The sequence below is a fragment of the Manihot esculenta genome, chromosome 9 (assembly GCF_001659605.2).
Source record: "Manihot esculenta cultivar AM560-2 chromosome 9, M.esculenta_v8, whole genome shotgun sequence".
NCBI lineage: Eukaryota > Viridiplantae > Streptophyta > Magnoliopsida > Malpighiales > Euphorbiaceae > Manihot > Manihot esculenta.
Genome location: NC_035169.2, coordinates 13,137,037 through 13,159,902, shown reverse-complemented (window position 1 = coordinate 13,159,902; position 22,866 = coordinate 13,137,037). Strand labels below are relative to the sequence as shown.

At 39.0% G+C, this 22,866-nt stretch overlaps 1 long non-coding RNA gene and 1 pseudogene across 2 annotated transcripts in view; both read right to left on the bottom strand.

Annotated features, from left to right (window-relative positions):
- The window catches only part of LOC122724613, a 67,497-nt pseudogene that overhangs the window by 11,311 nt on the left and 33,320 nt on the right, over positions 1-22,866 (bottom strand). The gene's annotated exons all lie outside the window — the stretch shown is intronic.
- On the bottom strand, positions 17,453-22,581 carry LOC122724615. The gene is made up of 2 exons (XR_006352075.1): positions 22,223-22,581; positions 17,453-17,497 (listed from the first exon to the last, which is right to left on the bottom strand). It is a non-coding gene; the product is annotated as an uncharacterized LOC122724615 (long non-coding RNA).

Below are 22,866 nucleotides of genomic sequence, written 5' to 3'. Positions count from 1 at the left end.
GGCAGCAACTCTTGCTCCAATGCCTTCACGTAGGTCCACTTTGCCCTTTTCAGTTTTCTACTCCTTTTGAGATCCTTCACATTTGTACAAACGTGAGAACCACATCCGGTATCCAATACCCATGAAGTAGAAATAGATAAATTGATATCTATAACATAAATACCTGAAAGCCGTAGTCTCACTACTCTTCTTCTTCTTGCACTCATCCAAATAGAGTTTGCAATTTCTCTTCCAATGCTATGGTTCCTTGCAATGGAAGCAAATTCCTTCCTTAGGAACTATTTCCTTAGGAACTTTTTCCTTGGATTACCATTTAGGCTTGCCTCGTCCCTTAGGCCCATTACCACCTTTAGACTTGGGCTTCCCCTTATTTTTCATGGGCTTACCCTTATTGACATTCAAAATTTGGGTAGGCCTTTTCTTGATATTTACCTCAGCTGTCTTTAGCATCCCATGCAACTCAGGAATGGATTTCTCCATATTGTTCATGTTATAGTTCATGACAAACTGAGAAAAACTGCTAGGTAAAGAATGTAGGATCAAATCCGTGGAAAGTTCTAAACTCAAAGGATAGCCAAGCCTAGCAAGGTGATCAATGTAGCCTTTCATCTTTAAAACATGAGCACTAACTGAATCACCTTCAGCCATTTTGCAATCATGCAATGCAATGGTAGTTTCATACCTATCCTGCCTAGCTTGTTGTTGGAAAGCTTGTTTGAGATGGACACTCATCTCATAGGCCTCAAGGTGCTCCAGATCCTTCTGAAGTTCTGGGCACATAGTTGCCAACATAAGACATCCAATGTCATTAGAATCATCCATATGCCTCTTATGCTTGTTCTTAACAGCATTAGTAGCATCAGCAGGAGGTGGTTCAGGGACAGCTTCATCAAGCACGTAGGACTTTTTCTCTTGCTTGAGAACAATTCTCAAGTTTCTAAACCAGTCAATAAAATTAGTCCCATTTTCTTTCAGTTTATCCTTCTCAAGGATAGATCGCAGTGATAAGGTGGAATTGTTATTAGCAGCCATAATTATCTACAAAAATATGCAAACTTAATTAATTTAGTAAACAAATTAATATTGAGGTGATAATAATCTCCCACTAAAATACAACCCTCAAAATAATAATAATATTTTAGTGGGCTAAGATCCATATTTCACCTAATTCTAAGTCAGCTTTGGCATGACGCTTAGAATTAAGTTATTTAGGTAGGTAACCCCTTACCAATTACATCTAATGTAACTCTTAGATTATGAGGTATTGACATCATATGTCAAATGCATGTTATACCCCATCTAATGCCTTAGGCCCAAAACCGTTTTGATAGCCTAATTAAGCTCAACCAAAATTAAATACATGAGTAACCATTACTCATCCTACCTTACTAGGATAACCTAATGCACTTTGCTTTGGCAAAACCTGCATTTTGGTGATCTTAGTCTTGATAGGTTTTTAATATATGGGTGGCATTAAAACTTAAAATTTTAGAGTGAGGGTTCAATTTTAATTTTAATTATTTTGTCTTGCATATATATATATTATAGCATCCTATATGCATATATATATATAGACAATAATGTATAGTATCTCATACTAACATATGACAAAATAATAAAATATAGTCATTTAAATCTGATTTAAAGACTAAAAGAAAATAATAAAATATAGTCATTTAAATCTCATTTAAAGACTAAAAATAATAATAAAATAGTCATTTAAATCTAATTTAAAGACTAAAAGAAAATAATTTTAAAATATAGTCATTTAAGTCTAATTTAAAGACTAATAATTTTAAAAATTTATTTTCTTATTATTATTATTATTTTAAATGTTATTTTTTTTTTATTTATTTATTTAGGGGCAGGGGCAGAATCGTAATTTCTGCATCATCTTCCTCGTGAAGAAGCCTCGGCCGCCGGCGAGCTACCAGTAGCCCGCCGCCCCCCACTGTCGCGCAATCCGCCGGTGCGCGGCCCACCGGCGCGCGACACGCCGGCGCGCGAGGCACGCCAAGCCAGGGCGCGACCCACCGTCGCGCAACCCTTTCGGGCGCGCGACCCACGGGCGCGCGATCCACTGGTCGCGCGACCCACGGGCGCGCGATCCACTGGTGGCGCGCCCGCCGTCGTTGCCAGCCCAGGAACCATCGGATCGCGCAACGATTGCGCCTCCTTCGGCGCCGGGGCTGCAAGGTCGCGACTCCCATAGTGATCCCGTCGGTGACGTTTGAGCCTGCTGGTGTCCTATAGCCCGACGCCGGCAAGCTCGGAATTGCCGGTTCTCACGAAATCGGGGTTTCGCCGGTGACAGTCACGCGACGGTTGATCGACACATCCGCTGTTTGGGTGTACTCAAACTGTCCATCCCGCAGGAATAGTGTTCATTGTGAACACGATTTCCAGAAATTATTGTTGTTTTAATTTTAAAAATTTAAAACAACAAATCAAAACAATTTTGATTCAAGATCCAGAAAGAAAAATTTTAATTTAATTTTTCTAACAATCTAAATGATCCAATCATTCATCCATAAATTTAACCATAATTATCATGCCATTCTAATAAACATATATCGCATATATAATATTAAACATGGCATAATAAATTTAAACGAAAAGCACAAGTAGGCTTTGATACCACTGTTGGGAAATCCCGAGATTAATTGCAACCCAGTTGCGCAGCGGAAAAATAAAATTTTGGATTTCCTTTCCCAGAATCCGAGTGCTTCGTTTAAATCATAAGAAGAATATGAGACTAACCTGTTAATCTCGTAAGAAAGATACACTGGCGGACTGATGGTGCTGCCTTTTCAAACGAACACCCTCTATGGTATCCACACGAACGTCTTCTATCCTTCTAGAGTGCTAGCTCTTTCAAAGACGGATAGATCATGTGCTCCACAATCTGCAATCTTTTAGACTGAGTTTTCTCAAAACTTAACATCCCATACTCAATCTGTAGAATGAGTATTTATATATCTCAGTCTTTTATTTCCACACAAATCCTTTTCCTAAAAGGAGTTGTATTTTTCCTACAATTCTTTTCCTAAAAGAATTGTACAACTCTTTTCCTAAAAGAGTTGTGTTCAGAACCCACTATCACAATCTCACAGATACTCAAATATCTTTATGTGATAGAGTCCTATATCTGTAACAGTTACAGATAGACTGCAGATCTTTTAAATATTATTATCTCATAATAATAAATAATTAATATTAATAATAATAACACATTATTATTATTAATTATACTAATGGGCTTTTAGCCCATTAATATAGCACATCAACAACGTTCTTGTGTGTGACCCAATAGGCTCATATTAATTGGCAATAGGCCCAGTCCAACAAGGCCTATAAATCATAAGTGGCCTCTAGCAAGACATTATGACTACCCAACTAATATGAGGATCAATAGTCCGATAAAGCCTATTAAATAGAACATGTATTAATCCCTTTGTCTCACGATATCTAGTTTGAACATAAGTCATGGTCAATGTCAAACTTATATTGTTCAAACTTATGATTTCTCGATCTCTAAGTAGACTGATAAATTCAAATGATATTGATCACACTATCAATTCATTTGAGCACGGCCATGCATTTCTCAGTCTCACTTATCGAGGGGCCCAGAAGATATCTCTCTCATAAAGAGGGACAAATCCTATCTTGATTGTTCATTTTCCTCTACATAATTTCTATTATGTTCAATCATAACCTTTATGATTGTCCGATTAAAGACAACGTTTGATTATGTCAAAACATAATAGTCCTTATGTTGGAAACTATGACAATCTCAAGTCAAAGGATTAAGACATAACTACTTTGAGATTCACTTATGACAATGACCCATGTAGTGATCTCAATGCGGGTCCATCCAATACTTTGTTCTCCAACAAGTATTTATGATTATTGAATTATATCAACATATACATAATCATCTCATGATTATCAATCAATAACCATACCAGTTATATTATTATCATCATAATAATAAGTAACCAGGGATGATAATCATTATTATGTAACATGCAAACAAATAATAATGATAAAAACCTCTTTTATTAATAACCAAAACGACATGCAAAAAGGCCCAAGATAATGGCCTAGGGCATATACACTAACATAACTGGCCCAGACCCACTACAGTGACTGAGATTAAAAGCTTTCTGGGACTGGCAGGTTACTACAGGAGGTTCGTACAGGATTTCTCGAAGATAACAGCTCCTATGACCAAACTGACTCAGAAGAACCAGAAGTTTATCTGGTCAGACCAGTGTGAAGAGAGCTTTGAGGAGCTCAAGAGGAGATTGACAACAGCACCAGTGTTAGCTCTGCCTGTCAGTAATGAGGAGTTCACAGTGTTCTGTGATGCATCTCGAGTGGGATTGGGTTGTGTTCTGATGCAGCAGGATAGGGTGATTGCTTATGCTTCCAGACAGTTAAAGAGGCACGAGTTGAATTACCCCACCCATGACCTTGAGATGGCAGCAGTTATCTTTGCACTTAAGATGTGGCGGCATTACCTTTACGGGGTTAAATGCGAGATCTTCACTGATCACAAGAGTTTACAATACATTTTGAGCCAGAGAGAACTGAATGTGAGGCAGAGAAGATGGGTAGAATTGCTTAGTGATTATGATTGTAAGATCCAGTATCATCCGGGTAAGGCGAATGTTGTGGCAGACGCCTTAAGTCGGAAGTCACTAGGCAGTTTATCTCATATAGCAGCAGAGCGGAGACCAATAGTGATGGAGCTTTACAAGCTCATCGCTGAGGGGTTACACCTAGAGTTGTCTGGTACAGGTGCGTTGATAGCACAGATGAGAGTGACACCAGTGTTTCTGGAGCAGATAGCACAGAGACAGCACGAGGACCCTGAGTTGATGAAAATTGCCAGGACTGTTCAATCAGGCAACAGTGCAGAGTTCAGATTTGACAGCAAAGGGATCCTTCGTTTTGGAAGTCGACTTTGTGTACCAGATAATAGCAGTCTGAAGGAAGACATTATGAGGGAAGCTCATAATGCAAGGTATAGTGTTCACCCAGGAGCCACCAAGATGTATCAAGACCTAAAGAGAGTGTATTGGTGGCCAGCCATGAAAAAGGAAGTGGCGCAGTTTGTGATAAACTTGTCAGAGGGTAAAGTTAGAACATCAGAAGCCGGCTGGAATGCTTAACCCATTGCCGATTCTAGAATGGAAATGGGAAAACATAGCTATTGATAGAGCCAAAATTAGACCCATTTTCTATGTTTATATTTATGTCAATTTACACATTTTCTACCTAACTTTGTGGTTTTTGTCTTATTTTGTAGGAAATGGAGCAAAATGGTAATTTGGCTAAAATGGCCTTAATTCTGCCCAAAAGACAGCAAAAGAGAATAAGCATGGTTTGCCCAACTTGATTGCCCAAGCCAAGGAGAAGCTGAGATAAAGAGGAAAAAGTGATAAAGTATGCTGTCCAGACTGTTTGCCCAAACAGCACTGGGCAAACAGCAAAGAAAGTCAGAAACAGAGCATATGCAGCCAACAGTGATCCCAGACAGCCTGTTTGCCCAAACAGCGACGGGCAAACAGCACCCGCAGGCAAAAAACCAGCAGAATCTGTCAAACTTGCTGACCAAGTCAACACGAATCCCCACGCACTCCAAACACGTGGGACAGCTCAGAAACACCTATTTACACCTCAGCACACTCTCCTACATATTCAGGAAGCCAAGAAATAAAAAGACAAGAATGCCCTCCAAGAATTCAAGACTAAATAGGAAAAAGAGTCCTAAACTAAAAAGGAAAATTAGGGCAGCCTCTTCACCTATAAAAAGGCATGCAAACCAGCAAAGAAGACATCCTGGAATTCGGGGGACTATCCTTGGATCAAGAAACCTTCGGCAGAATCACCACAGCAGCTGCGCCCTTGCGCCAGCCCTTGTTTTCTTTATTTCTTGTTTTCTTTCCTTACTTTTATGTTAGTTTCAGCCATGAGTGGCTGAAACCCTTTAATCTAGTTGAAGTTTGGTGAAACTAAGGTTGTTCAAAGGGTTGTGAGATCTGAACAGAAAGTTTTGTCTTTGATTTTATTCAATATTCATGCAATTGTGCTTAATTCTAAGATTGCTTTGTTGTTTTGATCAAATTGGCCACTTGACTCTTAATTGCAAAGATAATTGACTGTTGATTAGGATATTTGTTAGTCCGTAATTGCTGAAAATATTCTGATCTAAGAACACTTGGTGTAAAAACCAAGAAATTGCATGATCTAACATCATCTCATACGTTTGAGTAGTTAGGGTTTGGGTCTTTCTTGTTCTTCATGCAATTGGCAATTGTTTTGATGCCTTTGGCCCAAGGACGTTCCTTGGCAATTTGTTGATTAGTAATTGGTTAGAGGACGTTCCCTAATCAATTTGTTCATAAGGAAAGACATGGTGGTGAGAAGCGTCTTCCACCTCCATAACCAACCTATTGAATCAATCAAGATAACCTTGTTTCAATGATCAACCCAAACAACCAAAGTGGATCCATATCTTCAACTAGACTTTTCTCATATTGATTTCCCTCTTATTTTAGATTACTTGTTGTTCAATTACTTTTAATAGATATTAGTTGAATCAAATCTTTAAAACCCCCAATTTTACTTTTATTGTTTCTTTATTGTTTCTTTGTTTACTTGGTCTTGATAAGGAGAATAAATAGTATTGATTCCCTGTGGATACGATCCCTTTACCACTATCTACAAGTTATTAAGTTGTTGGTAACCAAAAGGGTTATTTTTGACCGGCCTCGACAACCGACTGTCAGCTATGGATTTCGTAGTAGGCTTACCAGCAGCATCCAACAGGATAGACTCTATATGGGTGATTGTGGACAGACTCACGAAATCTGCTCATTTCATTCCAGTTAGGAGTAACTATTCTGTGGATAAGTTAGCACAGGTGTATTTGGATGAGATAGTGAGATTACATGGAGTCCCAGTGTCTATAGTTTCAGACAGAGGACCTCAGTTTACCTCCAGATTCTGGCGAAGTTTGCAGAGTGCTATGGGCACGAGATTAGATTTTAGTACTGCTTTCCACCCACAGACTGATGGACAGTCAGAGAGGACCATCCAGACCATAGAGGACATGCTCAGAATGTGTGTGTTAGACTTTGGCGGTTCTTGGAGGCAGCATCTACCTTTAGTAGAGTTTGCCTACAATAACAGTCATCATGCTAGCATTGGGATGGCTCCTTATGAAGCATTATATGGGAGGAAATGCAGATCCCCTGTTTGCTGGGAAGAAGTAGGAGAAAAAGTTCTTGCAGGGCCAGAGTTGGTAGAAATTACCAGTAAAACAGTGCCAGTGATCAGGGAGAGAATCAGAATAGCACAGAGTAGACAAAAAAGCTACGCAGATATTCGCAGGAAACTGTTAGAGTTTCAGGAGGGAGATTGGGTATTGCTAAAAGTGTCTCCAATAAAAGGAGTGGTTCGTTTTGGGAAGAAGGGTAAGTTAGCTCCACGATACATTGGACCCTTTGAGATTTTACAGAGGATCGGAAATGTATCATATAAGCTAGATTTACCTACTTCTATGGAGAGGATTCACCCGGTGTTTCATGTTTCTATGCTACGGAAATTTGTGTCAGATCCGGATCAGGTTATTAGTGCGCCTGATGTGGAGATTCTAGGGGATCTCACGTATGTAGAGCAGCCAGTACGGATTCTGGACACACAGAGCAGACATCTAAGGAACAAGGAGATTCCGATGGTGAAAGTTTTGTGGAACCACCATAACCTAGAAGAGTGCACATGGGAGACGCGGGAGTCTATGCTCCAGCAGTATCCACATCTGTTTTGAGGTTCGTTTCCTCCTTTTGTTGTGATTGTTGTTTGTTTTAGGAACATCCGAGGACGAATGTTCTTAAGGGGGGGAGAATGTAATACCCGGCTAGAGTCCGGCACCGGAATTCCTGTTGTTTGGTGGAATCCGGGGTGTCGGAATTCTATAAAAAAGGTAGAATTTATGTTTTACTAAGTGGTATGATTTGTATTGATGTTTTAAGGTTAATGGAAGTGAGTTTTGTGTTGAAATAACCTAAGGCAGTTGAGCCAAGTTCGACCGCCGAAGGTAATTTCGGCCGCCGAAAGTGTTCGGCTTCCGAAGGTAAGTTCGGCCCCCGAAGGTTGCATGAGTTTGCATGCGATTGGGCAGCCGAAATTGAGTTGGCCAGCCAGCTTTTGGGCATCCTTAGTCAGCATTTTGGACAGGTGTTATGTCCACCTTGTTGCCAGAAGCTTGGCCACGTCTCCCATGATTTATTTGCTGAGTTTGAGCAGATCATGTAGGAGTTTCCTAGTGTTCAAGAGATTGTGATAGTGTTGAAGCAAAAGTTAAGCTTTTGAGGGTTAGTACGGTTGAAGACGAGTTGATCTGTTTTCCTTGGATTCAGAACGTTCATCTTCCTGTTTATAGAGGTAAGGGAAGATCTGGACCTTGTTATATGGTTTCTGAAGGTTTTATGGGGATAAAGGAAGGAGATGCATGCTTAGGGTATTAATGATAGTTTTGATGCTTTATGCATGTATACATGTTTATGTGTTATGTTTGTTTTGGTTGTTGGGGTTATTAGATAGTTTTGGACCCCTGTGAACATATACTTGAGTATATGTATGTTGAGGAGGTGAAGTTTGCATAGGTTGAGAAGTTGAAGGAAAGAAGGAGATGGTTTGCCGTTGAAGCTGAGTTCTGGAGGAACTCAGGTTCGGCAGCCGAAGGTTCATTCGGCCGCCGAACCTCCTGCATGGTGGCTAGGTTGCCACAGCTTGCCCCCGAGTGTTTTTGCATGTTCGGCTCTGTTTGGGGGATTCGGCCGCCGAAGGTGCCGCCGAAGGTGCTTGAGTTTCGTCTCTGGAAAGGACATTCGGCCGCCGAACCTGCCGCCGAAAGTGTTTTGTCCAGCTTTTCTTTTGCATGTTTTGCATGAGTTTTAGAGTAAGAGTAAGGGATTTCTTGGGTAGTGTAAAAGAGTTATTCTTAAGATAGTTTGGTCCCTCATTTAAGTCTTTATGTGTTTATACAGACCAGAGGAACCAGAGAGAGCAGCAGTGAGTACTGCTCCAGAGTTTACTGAACCTGCAGAGTCAGTCCAGAGCCAGAGGTGAGTGGAACTAAACTTAATGTTTTTAATGAAACAATGGAATGTTTTAGCATATCTCATGCATCATGATTATGCAAATAGGTTGCCTGCATTAGTATTCACGAATATGTTGCATTGCATTGTTAATTGTTGGTGTGAGTAAATGCTGAATGATCCAATAGTCTCTGAGTTAAGACCAGGAGCCTTTGACTACGCCCTGGCAGGTATAGTAAAGTCCATGAGCCTTTGACTACGCCCTGGCAGGTATAGTAAAGTCCAGGAGCCTTTGACTACGCCCTGGCAACGGTAAGTACAGAGGTGTTATACACACATATACATATATGACAGGAAGACCAGGTGCTCGATTCTACGCCCTGGCACGGAAGTTACTGAGGCTATGTGGTGACAGGTTTACTCTTGATGTGGCTTGTCTGTGTTATGACGCATTTCATGAGATCATATTTTATGACTGATTTTGTTATTCTACTCACTGGGCTATAGAGCTCATCCCATTCCCTTAATCCCAGTCTTGCAGGATTTCAGTGTACAGTGTACAGGGGAAGGTCAGAAGAGTTCAGAGATAAGAAAAGAAACTTGTAATAGCTTAGAGTGGACATGTAATATTACAGAGATATGTTAATTGTGTTTACAGTTAGAATTGTGCTTGACATAGTTGTGTTGTAAATCTTTGGTTGTGTACATGATCTGTTGATGTATATATTTTGCTGAGTATGTGAAAACCCAGGCTTAACAGGTATGAGATAACCCATCTAGAGCCAGCTCTAGACAGGGGTACAGACAGAGATAGTGCATGCACAGGTTAAGCCTTGGATCAGGAAAAGAGTTTTTATTTTCACATAAAATGTATGATCATGTATGAGATTTACAGGTACACAGAGAGTATAACAGGCTTGCTACGGGTTCCGGCGGCCTTAAGCCGACCTGAATCCTAGCGCCGGTGACGGTCCATTTTGGGGTCGTTACACACGCTTTGCATATGGGGACCCGACAAAATGGTTTACGAAAGTGGAACCATTCACGCAAAAGGTCCCATTAGCTTCTTTTCATTTGGAAGGTAAAGCTAACCAATGGTGGCAGTGGTTGCACCGGACATGCAAGGAAGGGCAACAAGAAGTCACTTGGGAATCCTTTTGTGAAGAATTATAGGCATGGTTTGGACCCACTGATTGTGAGGACTTCAATGAAACTCTTTCCAATATTCGACAGCTTGGGTCCTTCCGAGAATATCAATATGAGTTTGAGAAGCTGGGAAACCGAGTGCAGGGCTGGTCTCAAAAAGCACTCGTAAGAACCTTCATGGGTGGACTCAAACTAGAAATAGCAGAGGAAATACGAATGTTCAAGCCTAAAACGTTGAAAGAGGCAATTAGTCTTAACTCGAATGCGGGATGAACAGTTGCTCAGACAATTGAAATTTCGACTTCCACCTGAAGGACTTGTCATTCCCAAAGGACAACGATTCCATTCAAAAAATTATCGTGGGACAAAATGCAGAGGCAACGGTCATAAGGACTTTGCTTTAATTGTGATAAAAAATTCTTGCCCGGTCATCACTGCAAACAATCCCAGCTGCTTTTACTGTAGGGGTGCACAATCATGGACGAGGAGTACGACCCGAAGGATCCCTTTCTCACCCCACCAGAAATTTCTCTGCATGCAATGATAGGGTGGACTTTTCCGAACACCATGAGAGTCATAACAACAATTGGTTCCAAGGAGGTAATGGTCCTCATAAACAGCGGCTCTACACATTATTATTGAAAGAATGGCCAATGCTCTAAAATTACCTATGACTCCTACTGAATCCTTTGATGTCAAAATAGCCAATGGAAAAGTATTGCAATGTTGTGGCCAATTTGAGGATGTCAAAATCAATCTCCAAGATATCTCTCTCTCGATTTTTATACTTTACCACTTATTGGGCTGGATATAGTTTTGGGCGTACAATGGTTGTCGTAACTACGAAATGTCATATATAATTGGTCTAACTTGACCACAGAATTCTTCTAGGAGCATACATTTTACAAATTAAAGGGAATCAGTAATTTGCCTATTCAACCAGTGACTATGACCTCTCTTTCTAAGGAGGAGTGACAAGGCAACTCCTTATTTGCACTCTGCTTGTCAATCACAACCACCCAACTGCCGTCCCAAATTCCGTCAGCTATGACTCAACACTTTGAACAATTTGAAGATCTGATCCAAGTTCCAACTCAGCTACCTCCTCACTGAGCCATTGAGCACCACATCATTTTGGAAGAAGGCACCGAGCCCATCAATGTACGGCCATATAGGTATGCCTACTTTTAAAAGTCCGAAATTGAAAAACAAGTTCATGACATATTGCAATTGGAGCTCACTCGACCCAGTACCAATCCATTTTCATCACCTGTTCTTTTAGTTAAAAAAATAAAAAAGATGGATCCTAGCGTTTTTGTAACGATTATAGGGCTTTAAATGTTGTTACTATTAAAGATAGAATTTTGATTCCTACTGTTGATGATATGCTTGATGAACTTTATGGTGCTAAGTTGGACCTTTGAGTTGGATACCATCTTGTATGCATAAACCCTGATGATATTCATAAAACTGCTTTCCGAGCACATAATGTCATTGTGAATATTTAGTCATGCCATTTAGACTTTGTAATGCCCCTTCTGTAATCATGAATTCCATTTTTCATCCTTATTGCCCAAATCCATTTTCGTTTCTCGTTTTCTTCGATGACATTCTAATCTATAGCCCCAATTGGAATTTGCATCTTGAACATGTTAAATAGATTTTTGAAATTTTAAGGCATCTACAATTTTATGTGAAACTTTCAAAGTGTGCCTTTGGTTTACAAGAACTTGAGAATTTGGGTCATATTGTTACTTCTACCGGTGTTAAAGTTGATCAAAGCAAAATTGAGGTTATGATAAAATGGCCTAGGCCTACTAACATTTCAGATTTGCGTGAATTTTTAGGCTTTACAAGTTATTACTGCAAATTTGTGCGCAATTACGAATTGCTGGCTAAGCCATTAACTAATCTCTTGAAGGACAGTTCCAATGGATGGAGGAGGCAGAAAAGGCATTCGAAAATCTAAAAAATGCTATGATCACCACCCCAACTCTGGGTACACCGAATTTCAATGAATCTTTCAACATCAAATGTGATGCCTCCGGTGATAGGATTGGAGCGGTGTTGACACAGCAAGAATGGCCTATAGCGTTCATGAGTAGAGCTTTGGGGGTTGCTAAGAAATCATGGTCTATATATGCTAAAGAAATGCTTGCAATTGTTCATGCCATTCATACATGGCATCCCTATTTACTTAGCAGAAAATTTTATATCCATACGGATTAACACAGTTTGAAGCATTTGTTAGAGCAGCGGATTGTGATACCGGAATAGCAGAAATGGTGGCCAAATTACTTGGGTATCATTATGACATTCATTACAAGCCTGGTCGAGAAAACACCAACACTAATGAATTGTCACAGGTCGTAGGCTGAATTCTAGTACAGTATCACTTATCATGCTTCCATATAAATGACACCCTTTCAAACACTCTACGGTCGGCCACCTCCTACCATCTCTATATATATTGAGGGCAATAGTCCAGTGCATGAAGTTGATAAACTCTTAACTTGCCGCGATACACTGCTCTATCAGCTCAAGACTGCCCTCCATGCTGCTAACAACAGAATGAAACAACAAACTGACACCAAACGTCGCATTCTTGTATTCAATGTCGGCAACCTGGTATTTCTAAAGTTACACCCGTACTGGCAGCATTCTGTTTTAAGACAAGCCTATCACAAATTGGCTAATAAATTCTATGGCCCTTTTCCCATCGAGGAGTGCATTGGTAAGGTTGTCTATTGCCTCACCCTTCCTCCAAGCTCTCGCATTCACTTGGTCTTTCATGTCACACTTTTGAAAAAGCAAATCAGCCCTCACGGGTCCACCAGCTCAACACTTCCTCCGATGACAAATACCACGATTCCTAACATTGTTTTGGACTATCATTGGATTAAGCGGGGCTCCAAATTTATCGAACAAGCATTAATGCAGTGGCATAAACTATCACTAGAAGATGCAACGTGGGAAGACACAACCTTGTTGTGGACACAGTTTCCAGATTTTCACCTTGAGGACAAGGTGGCTTGTCACAAGGACGAGCAATAATAAGCCACATCGGTCCTCTAGAGTGGGTCAAAGGAATCCCAAGTATTATGACAAAGCCACCACCCACGTGAACAGTGGCATACAACGTGGCCACCAAGCTCTCCTTAAAATTTGCTTTCCATTTCTGTTATTATTTCTGAATGGTGGATCATATGCTACACATTGAATAACCAATGTGAGAAATTAACTACCGGTTAATGGTAAAAATTCAAGTCTGGTGTTTAACTAACCTGACTTAAAGCCAAATTTGGAAATTGTTGCCGGAGCAGTTCAACTACGCCTGTCCTATGCGAAGGAACGCTGCAGTCTACAACATCTAGAGAGCTCAAATCATAGTCGTCTCATAACCTAGGATCCTTAGTCATCAGTACCACCGCCGGTGCAGTCTGTGCTACGTGAGTGATCTTACACTCCTTAATTACAGTCAACATTGTCTTCATATCAAATTTGCCCAAGGGCATTTTGGAGAAGGCTATCATATCAAGCTTAATTAAGCCCCATTCTAGACCCAACACTCTCACCACATGTAGACTTAGACTAGGCCCATCATCAAATTCCAACTGTTACAGAGGGCCTACTCAAATTAGTAGTCATGTCTATATTGTCATCATATTTGGAAGATACTATTGAAACAAAATCTAATTTATTAAACAAATTGACAAAGTTTGAAGGAATAGAATACAATAGAGAAAACAATGCCAAGTTAAGATTTTACTAACTACTAGCTCATTAAGGACACGTAAAAGGTAACAAGCTTCAAAATTTCCCTTTCCCATTATTTTCTCCTAATCAAAAGCAATGTTGAAATACGGAAATTCCATATCCTCCCTCAAGATTAATTAAAATAAAAGGCACATATCCACTGAATCAACATATGAGAAACATCAGGGAAATTAAAATTAATTGAAAAGAAAAAAATAGAATCAAGTGATATACCAGACAGAGAGAGGCAAAACTGCAATTAGGTCAATAGATGTGAGAGGCTGAATGAGTGTGGCTGTGTGGGTGCTAGGAATCATAGTTAATAATTTTAGTTTTGAAATGTTTGAAAAATTAATATTTTAATAATAATTTATTTTATAGATGACTTACACCAAATTTATATCATGTAATTTATGGCTTTGTTTTTTTTACCAAAAATCCGGCAGAGTTTTCTCTGAAATATGGACTTAATTTCACCTGTGAATAGTAACGTTACACTTCTATAAACTTCAACCTTAACCCCCAAACTTCTTTTAACTTCAAAATAATTTCAATCCATATCAAACACTTCAAAAACCATCTTACTAATCTCAACACAAAAACTTATACTAGTAACCCATATTTATACCAAAATTAAAATATTCAAATATATCTAATTCAAACTATATACAACTTTATCTCTAAAACTTTATGTACATGCCATATTTCCAAAAGTAACTTTATATAAAGAAATTTACAAAATATACCCAAAGATAGTAATGATGTAACTCTGACTGGGTTGATGCAGATCTTGATCTACTGTTCCTTGGATCTACAACCTGCGCGAGGAAAAATACATTCCTACGCGCTAAGCAAATTGCTTAGTGGTGCTCAACTTCTTTTATATTTAAAAAAATAAATCATTTAAATCAAATTTCATTTATCAACAATAAATCAAACAAATAACAATAAACTATATAGCAAACAATTTGAAACAATTCTAAATCATACTATTATTTCACATATATACAAATTTTAATTTCATAGTCTTTTTCTTTTTTTTTTCATGTAAAAAAAATTTGTTTTCTCTTAATACTTTTATTTATTTATTATTTTTCTTTTGTCCCCTATAAATTTAAATGGGACTGTTAAGTCAGATAAGGAAACTGTATCTGTAGGGCACAAAGTGCCAAATAACTGTATGGCTCAAAAGCCGAGTCTATAACTGTAGAATACCTCATTGTATCCCAAAAATCAGTGTAACTGTAGTGCAGTACTGCAAGATCTGTATATGGCATGCCACACCCTTAAACTAACTCACAATTCCCACCAAACTTACTAGGGCCAACTTTAAATAATTTATACATTTAAATATGGGGACAAAAACTTTCCATACAGTGTAATTTTCAATTACTCAAACTATAATACTTTATCATATTACAACTCTGCCTTTAAACATTGTCATATCATGTAAATCTATTAATTTAATTCAACTACATAAATTACAAATTCATAATTTAATCCTTAATTAATTAACTATTGTTATTTTTATTATTATTATTTTTCTAATCTAATTTTTTTTTCCTATTTATCACGGTATACCATATCTCATTTTTCTTTTTCTTTTAATTTTTACCTACTCCATCTGCCTTTTGGCTGAATTATCAAGGTAATGGCCATCACTAATATTTAATGACAAAGAACAGCCATTGTCGTTAAATAAAGATTCTAATGGCCGCCGTCACCAGTGCAACTCAAGATTTGCCTTTAAAAAATGAAAGTAACAATAATGCCCTCTAAAAGCCTGTAAATAACAGCCATCATATAACATAATGACTATTTAGTTAAAAGCATATTTTCAATATAGTTCAAAAGTACTATTCACAAATAAGTACATAGCACAAAGCAGAGGGGTCTATTGAAAGATATGAAGGTCGGTTGGTACAAAGTGGTCCACTCAAACCTATAGTTTCGACTACCAAGAGACATTTGCAGCACTACAAAGATGAGCTCCATTTTTGAAAATAAGTTGGTTGATATTTTCACTAAGGGAATTTGTAGCAAACATTTCCAAGGTTTGGTTTGCAAGATGGATGTACAAGATATCTGTGCACCATCTTGAGAGGGAGAGTTGATAATATTCTTCCCTTTAGTTTATTGAACAGTCCTAATTAGGGTTCCTAATTAAGGTTGCAATTAACGTTGTAAAATGAGCAGTTATATTTTTGTATACTCAAATTTATGCACCATCTTGAGAGGGATAGTTGATAATATTCTTCCTTTTAATTTATTGAATACTCCTAATTAGGCTAGGGTTCCTAATTAAGGTTGCAATTAATATTGTAAAATGAGCAGTTAAATTTTTGTATACTCAAATTTCCTAGTTTAGAATTATTGTATAAATAGGTTTCATTGTAAAGTTCAGAACTACTATGATAAGAACTATTCAATTTAATCTCGTCTTCTCTGTCAAAAACGTGTAATATGAAGATGACAACTGAATATAGAACTAACCACTCAAAGCAGAGTCTTGGGCTTTCGAGTAGTTATATTGTCAGTGACCAGCCTAAAACCTTGATGAGCATCAACAATCTCCACGATGGTCATGGCACCAAGCAGGAAAAACACGACCTCACTTACTTCTGCAGAAGCATGTGTCAACTCCGAAACAGCTATATCAGTCGAAGGTGCCTGCTCAAGAAAGTGATAGCTAAATATTACAGTGTAATAGACAATACCTGGAACTTATGGTTGTTTTCATGAAACATAAAAAGGGACCCGCTTTTGCATGATAGTTATGGTGGGAGACTTTGGACTTATACTGGCAGGGTCAAATTTATTTGTTTGCATACTTACAAGCATTGATAATTGATAATTGATATTTGAAACACATCAATGTGGAATTCTATAGTTCACGGTTCAGTTATCAGGAAGCCATTATAAACCATGCTGCCAAAAAATTTTGCTTCCACGCACTAGTCTATCAGTTTATGGCATCCCAATTCAGAATCCACTACAGCCTAATTGTGGAAATTATTTCACCAAGGGAGTTCCAGCTACATGATGATCCAAAATTTCTTCAAAGAAAAGAAGGTAAATATACCCAAACATCCACCCACACCAATCTTGACTTGGTCTTCTTTGTAGTCTTTGATTCCTCTTTTGTTTTTTGTATTTAATTGTGAATGGAATTCTTTAAGTGAAAGACTTTTTCGTGGCTCTTGGGACTGATCTTGCAGTATTTAAAATGGATTTGGACTTCTGCACTTTTGAATTTCAGTTTTCTGCACTTTTCCCGCTTCTGCTGTATTTTCTGGCATCAGTGTGATTTGGGCGGGTGATTTGGGCAAATCGCTTGCCCAAATCGTTTCTGTATGTTGCCTCCAGATTTCTGCCTTAGCTTTCTGCTTCTGATCTCTGCGGGTGATTTGGCCAAATTACTTTGACCCAATTACTTTTTCAGCTTTTCCTGCACTTTTTCTCCAACTCTCCATTTTCTTCCTTTCCTGTAAAAACATAATAAAAACCATAGATTAAGCTGAAAAATGTGTAAATAAACAGTAATAAAGATAGTAAAAATGTGGCTAAATTATGTTTGATCATCTACCAAGCTTGACCTATACCATACATCATAACTGTAAACATAAAAACCCCTTACTAGAACCCTCATCAAATGCTCTAGTAGGGTCAATATCTCATATGTCAAGTCTGGTTCAACATATCTCATCATTAAAACATTTACATAAAGATCATGTACAACAGGGAATTTACAATAAACATTAGGGCCAAGCACAATAATTATCCTCATTACATTTCTTTACATTACATGTCCACTAAAACTCTATTACATGACATAGCCATTACCCTTGCTGACTTCCTGCTATCTCTGACCCTGCAAACCTGGGGGTTAGGGGAAAGGGGTGAGCTACTAAAGCTCAGTGAGCAGAACAGTAAAAACAGTTAATAAACATATGTTTTCATGAAATGCATCACATCACAAATAATTCACATCACGTATGGACTTGTCACCAATAACCCTCTACATATCCAATGCCCGGCCCACAACGGGACTCCTCAGGACTTTTGCTTAACATAACATAACATGTCCAACTGTGCTAGGGGCGTAGTGCAGGCCACACCTGGTCTTCTCTTACATATAACATATCATAATATGTCCAACTGTGCCAGGGGCGTAGTGCAGGCCACACCTGGTCTTCTCTTACATATTACCAGGGGCGTAGTTCAGGCCACACCTGGTCTTTTCTTACATATTGCCAGGGGCATAGTTCAGGCCACACCTGGTCTTTCCATCTCATATCCTATCATATCATATCGAGGACTAATGGATCATCATCCATCCACATCAACAATAAATAATGCAATGCGTCATATTCGTGAATTCTAATGCAACAACCTATAAATATGGCAATCGTAATGCATGAACATGCTTTAAAAAATTTAGTTACTTTAAAATATAGTTCAGTTCTACTCACCTCTGGCTGACGCTTTACTGACTCTGTAGCAGCTAGCTCACTGCTGACCTCCTCGGTCTCTCAGGTCCGATCCTACATAGGTAGACTCAAATGAGGGACCAAATATACTCTAATCATGACTCTAAACATCTCCCCAAAAATTCCCCTAAAACATCATAAAATATACATTGAAAACAGACAAAGGAAGGCTGGTCTGGGGACTTTCGGCGGCAGGTTCGGCGGCCAAAGGTCCCTACAGATCCGAAAGTCAGGCACTTTCGGGGGCAGGGTTCGGCGGCCGAAAGCCTTCACAGACCCGAAAGTCACTAACCTTCGGGGGCAGGTTCGGCGGCCGAAACTCCCCTCCAGAGCTGAAAGTCCAACTTTCGGGGGCGAGTTTAGGCGGCCAAAATTGCCTCCTCTAGCAGGTTCGGCGGCCGAACCTTGCTTCGACGGCCGAACCTGGATCCTCCTGGGTGGCAGAACCCGATTCTACCATCCCACATCCAACCATCCAAACTTTCCAACACACATCCACCTATTCTAAAACATGCATAAACACATTTTCAAGCATATAGGGGCATAAAACTAGCCTATACCCCAACAAACATCACATTTAAAATACATTTATCATTAAACTAACATAAACCCTAACATTTTAGTTCTACTCTAAAACATGCATCATATACCCTTAATCCCTTTTAAAACTTACTTAAAACATGTAAAAAGGTATGGATCTACACTTACCTGTTGAAGATTGAAGGTAGGCGTGATCCAACTTGGAGATGAGGAGGAAACGAGTTCTGGAGGTCTCCAAGCTTCAAAACTTTGGTCTTAGCTTAAAAATCTTCAAAACAAGGTAAAAACTTATCAAAAACTTGAAGGATTTGAGGAGAATATACAAGATCATCAAGGGGGTGGCAGAGACTCACCTTGCCCGGAAATGGAGAGAGAAAACTCGCCCATTTTTGGACAGGGGGCCTTTTATAGGTGGCTGGGCAGACCACCTTTGGGGGCCAAAAGTGCCTCCGCAACTCCACCATGTTCGGCGGCCGAACATGAGGTTCGGCGGCCGAACCTGAGTTTCTCCTCTAAGGCATTTTCTTTCAAAACTCAATTTTCTTTCTTTATTAAAACCATAAAAACATTAAAACATGATATGAAAACTTTCATTTCTACCCTTCTAAGGGTTTCTGACCTCGGGATTTCAAATTCCAATGGAGATTCCGCCGAAAAGTTGGAATTCTGATGTCGGAGCTTAGCTGGGTATTACAAAAGCGCCATGTCGATCTCAAGAAAATGAGCTCGGTACTGGTAAAGCTAATAGGAAGACCAAATCAAGGCGAGGCGAGGCGAATCCTAAGCAAAATGCATACCAAGATAGAGAACCAAACAAAGGACTAGGGGCAATCATAAGAGGCACCGACCTCAAGAATTGACTGCTCGCACTAAACCAGCTCAGCTAGCCTAGAGAGAGGTCTAAGCAGCAAAAAACCCACAAAACGCTCGAGGGTAGACAGCCTAGAAAACACTCGGGGGTAAAAAACCCAACTAACCGAGACATATCCGAGAACCAAATGCTCAGATAAAGAATCAAGGAGACAGGAGCAATGTAAAAGGCTGAATAAACCATTCTGAATGACCGGATGGGGCAGTAGAAAGTCCTGACTCATTAGAATATAAAAGAATCGAACCGCAGTATGATCAAGTCCAAAACAGATAGTCCGATCTCTTCAATCCAGGGTCGATCTCTCTAGAAGCTTGGAGGGGCCTTATGTCTGTACCGGCAAGGCTATAAGCCTATAAAAGAAAAGTTAAAGCCGAACAAACAATCAGTCAGACTGAAACATAGCCTGTATAAGACTCGACAAGAAAGCTAGAAATTAAGTCCAACTTCACAAAAGATCTCGGGGCACCAAAGTAAAGAAAACGAAATCCCGAACTCTCGAGCTCATAGCACAAGCAGCATCACGAGCTATAGGCATAAAAGCCTAAGTAAAGAACAAAAATCTGAACTCCCGAACTCGCAGTACGGACGGACTCACAACAAGTAAACAATCAAGCTGAATAAAGCTAAGTGTAGAAGCAACAACAGAGAGCCGAGCTCCCTATATGAAAAGGCCCGCCAATGCGAAATGCACAAAAGGATAAAGGAAAGCGAAGGGTCGTGCTCACAGCTCGGATTACCCCACAGTAAACAAACACTTAGCAAAGGTGATCCAGGAAGAGGAAAAAGACAAAAGGCCAAGCTCCCTATCCCAGTGGAGCACACAGCTCAGACCGCACTGACCGCCAAAAGGTTACATCCAGGGGGACAAAATGTCCGAGCTCGTAACAAGAATAAGATTTAAAATCGTCTAATGCGGGGCACTCATGCAAATAAGATTCCTCTAGGTATAATATATCCGAGCTCGCAGCACTGACGAGGTCATGAGCTAAAAACAGAAATGCCCTCATGAGAATAAGAAAAACTCGCAAGTCAGAAGCTTAGCCAGACGCCGAGCTCTTAGCCCGGGTCAGTTCGACTAGCAAAGTCCCAGTAGAGATAGCCTGGTCCATCAATTAAGTAAAATTGATAAAGCCAGAAAACAGTCTGAATAAAAAATAATAATGAGGTACAGGCCAAGGTGAAATACCATTCATCATCAAATACACATCTCCAGATCGCCATACATTCAAACATCAAAGTAAAGAGACAAAGAAATAAAAAGGCAAGGAAAGGACGCTTTTGACAGGAGCAGTTCTCGGGCCATGCGGTCATAAATAAAGTTTAGGGATTTACCCTCTCGCCACTCATGTAATAACTGCCGAGGAAGTAAAGGGGCAATTGATGACCGTCGGGCTTCCTCTACCCTAGGCGAGACTGGGCCCAAGAGGAGAACAATGGCCCAAAGCCCATCAAGCCCTCCTTAGTCTGACCAACTCAGCATCTCAGGCCTCGACCCAGACACGCCGGGCCGGATGGGTTACCCGCGAGTCCAGACGCAGCAGGAAGAAGCCCAGCCCAGTGATGTAATGTGAGGGAGAGGAGCTGGTCCAGTCACTTCGCTACCCTACCCGCACGCGAGCCGGGGAAATTAAATAACCGCCTAGCGTGGAAAGAGGGTCTGACACGTCCGTATGTACGGGTCTGAGTGACATAGACAGGTAGCACAATAGACGTGAGGAGCAGGTAAAAAGGAGAGGGTCTTCTCTTTCCTTCTTTTTTTGGCTTCTTCCTCAGCTCCATATTTTTTTTTATTTTTCTCTGCAACTTTTACCTATCCATACTACGCTAGTTCATGAATCTGACTTGAACGTCGGAGGGTCTCCACCGGGGTATCCCCGATAGACCCCTGAACATCTTTCCTCATTTTGCAGGTCCTTTCATCAAATAGAATATTGAGATACCCATTTGATGGACCCATATGATGAAGCAAGAAAAAAACCAGATCTATCATGGATGGACCCATATGATGAAGTAAGAAGAAAACCAGATCTATCATGGAGTAAGAGGAAGATCATATTTATCAAATTTAATTAATTATTGATATTAAATCATTTGATAATATCAAAATATTAAATTTTAATTAAAATTGAAATATTTGAATTGAATTATATAATATTTAAAATAAAATATAAAAAATTATTAAATAGTTGGATTAATCTAATTGAATTGAATTCAATTAATCTAAATTAAATCAAACTAGATCAGTTAGATTTAGATTTATTTTTCTCTTAATTAATTAAAATACTTTAATTTTAAATTTAAATTTATACCGAACATCTAAATGTTGTGGGCTAGACACCCGAATAGCCTCCTATTGACGCCACCCGGATGAAGGTTAAAAGCTCCAATATTTCTCATCATTGGAATCCCATCAGGTTTAACCAAACCAAGCACTCCGGCGGGAAGAAGCAAAATCAAGCACTAATCTTTCCACCAATATACGGGAAGGCTAACTCATCAACAGTCAAAAGGAAAGAGAAAGAAATGGGGCCTTAGAATCTGAGTCTCGTTCAATCGAAAAAATTTTTTTAATTTAAGATTTTGACTTCTAAGTATATATATATTTTTTTACATCAACAATTATATTTTTTTATTTTTTTCAATCGAAAAAATTTACTTTTAATTTAAGATTTTGACTTCTAAGTATATATATATTTTTTAAACTACTTATAAAATAAGTATTCACTCATTATTTAATTTATTTTTATACGTTCACTATTTATTATTATAAAGTAATAGTTATTTTTATTTATTTATATTTATGCTATTGAAATTATATATTAGACTATATTAATTTATAAAAAATAAATTTTAAATTAAAAAAAAAGAGTATAGAGAGTAATGGTTAGAATATTTAATGAATTTAATATGTTATGAATTAGATTATTTTTAAAAAAGCTTTAATATAGATAAA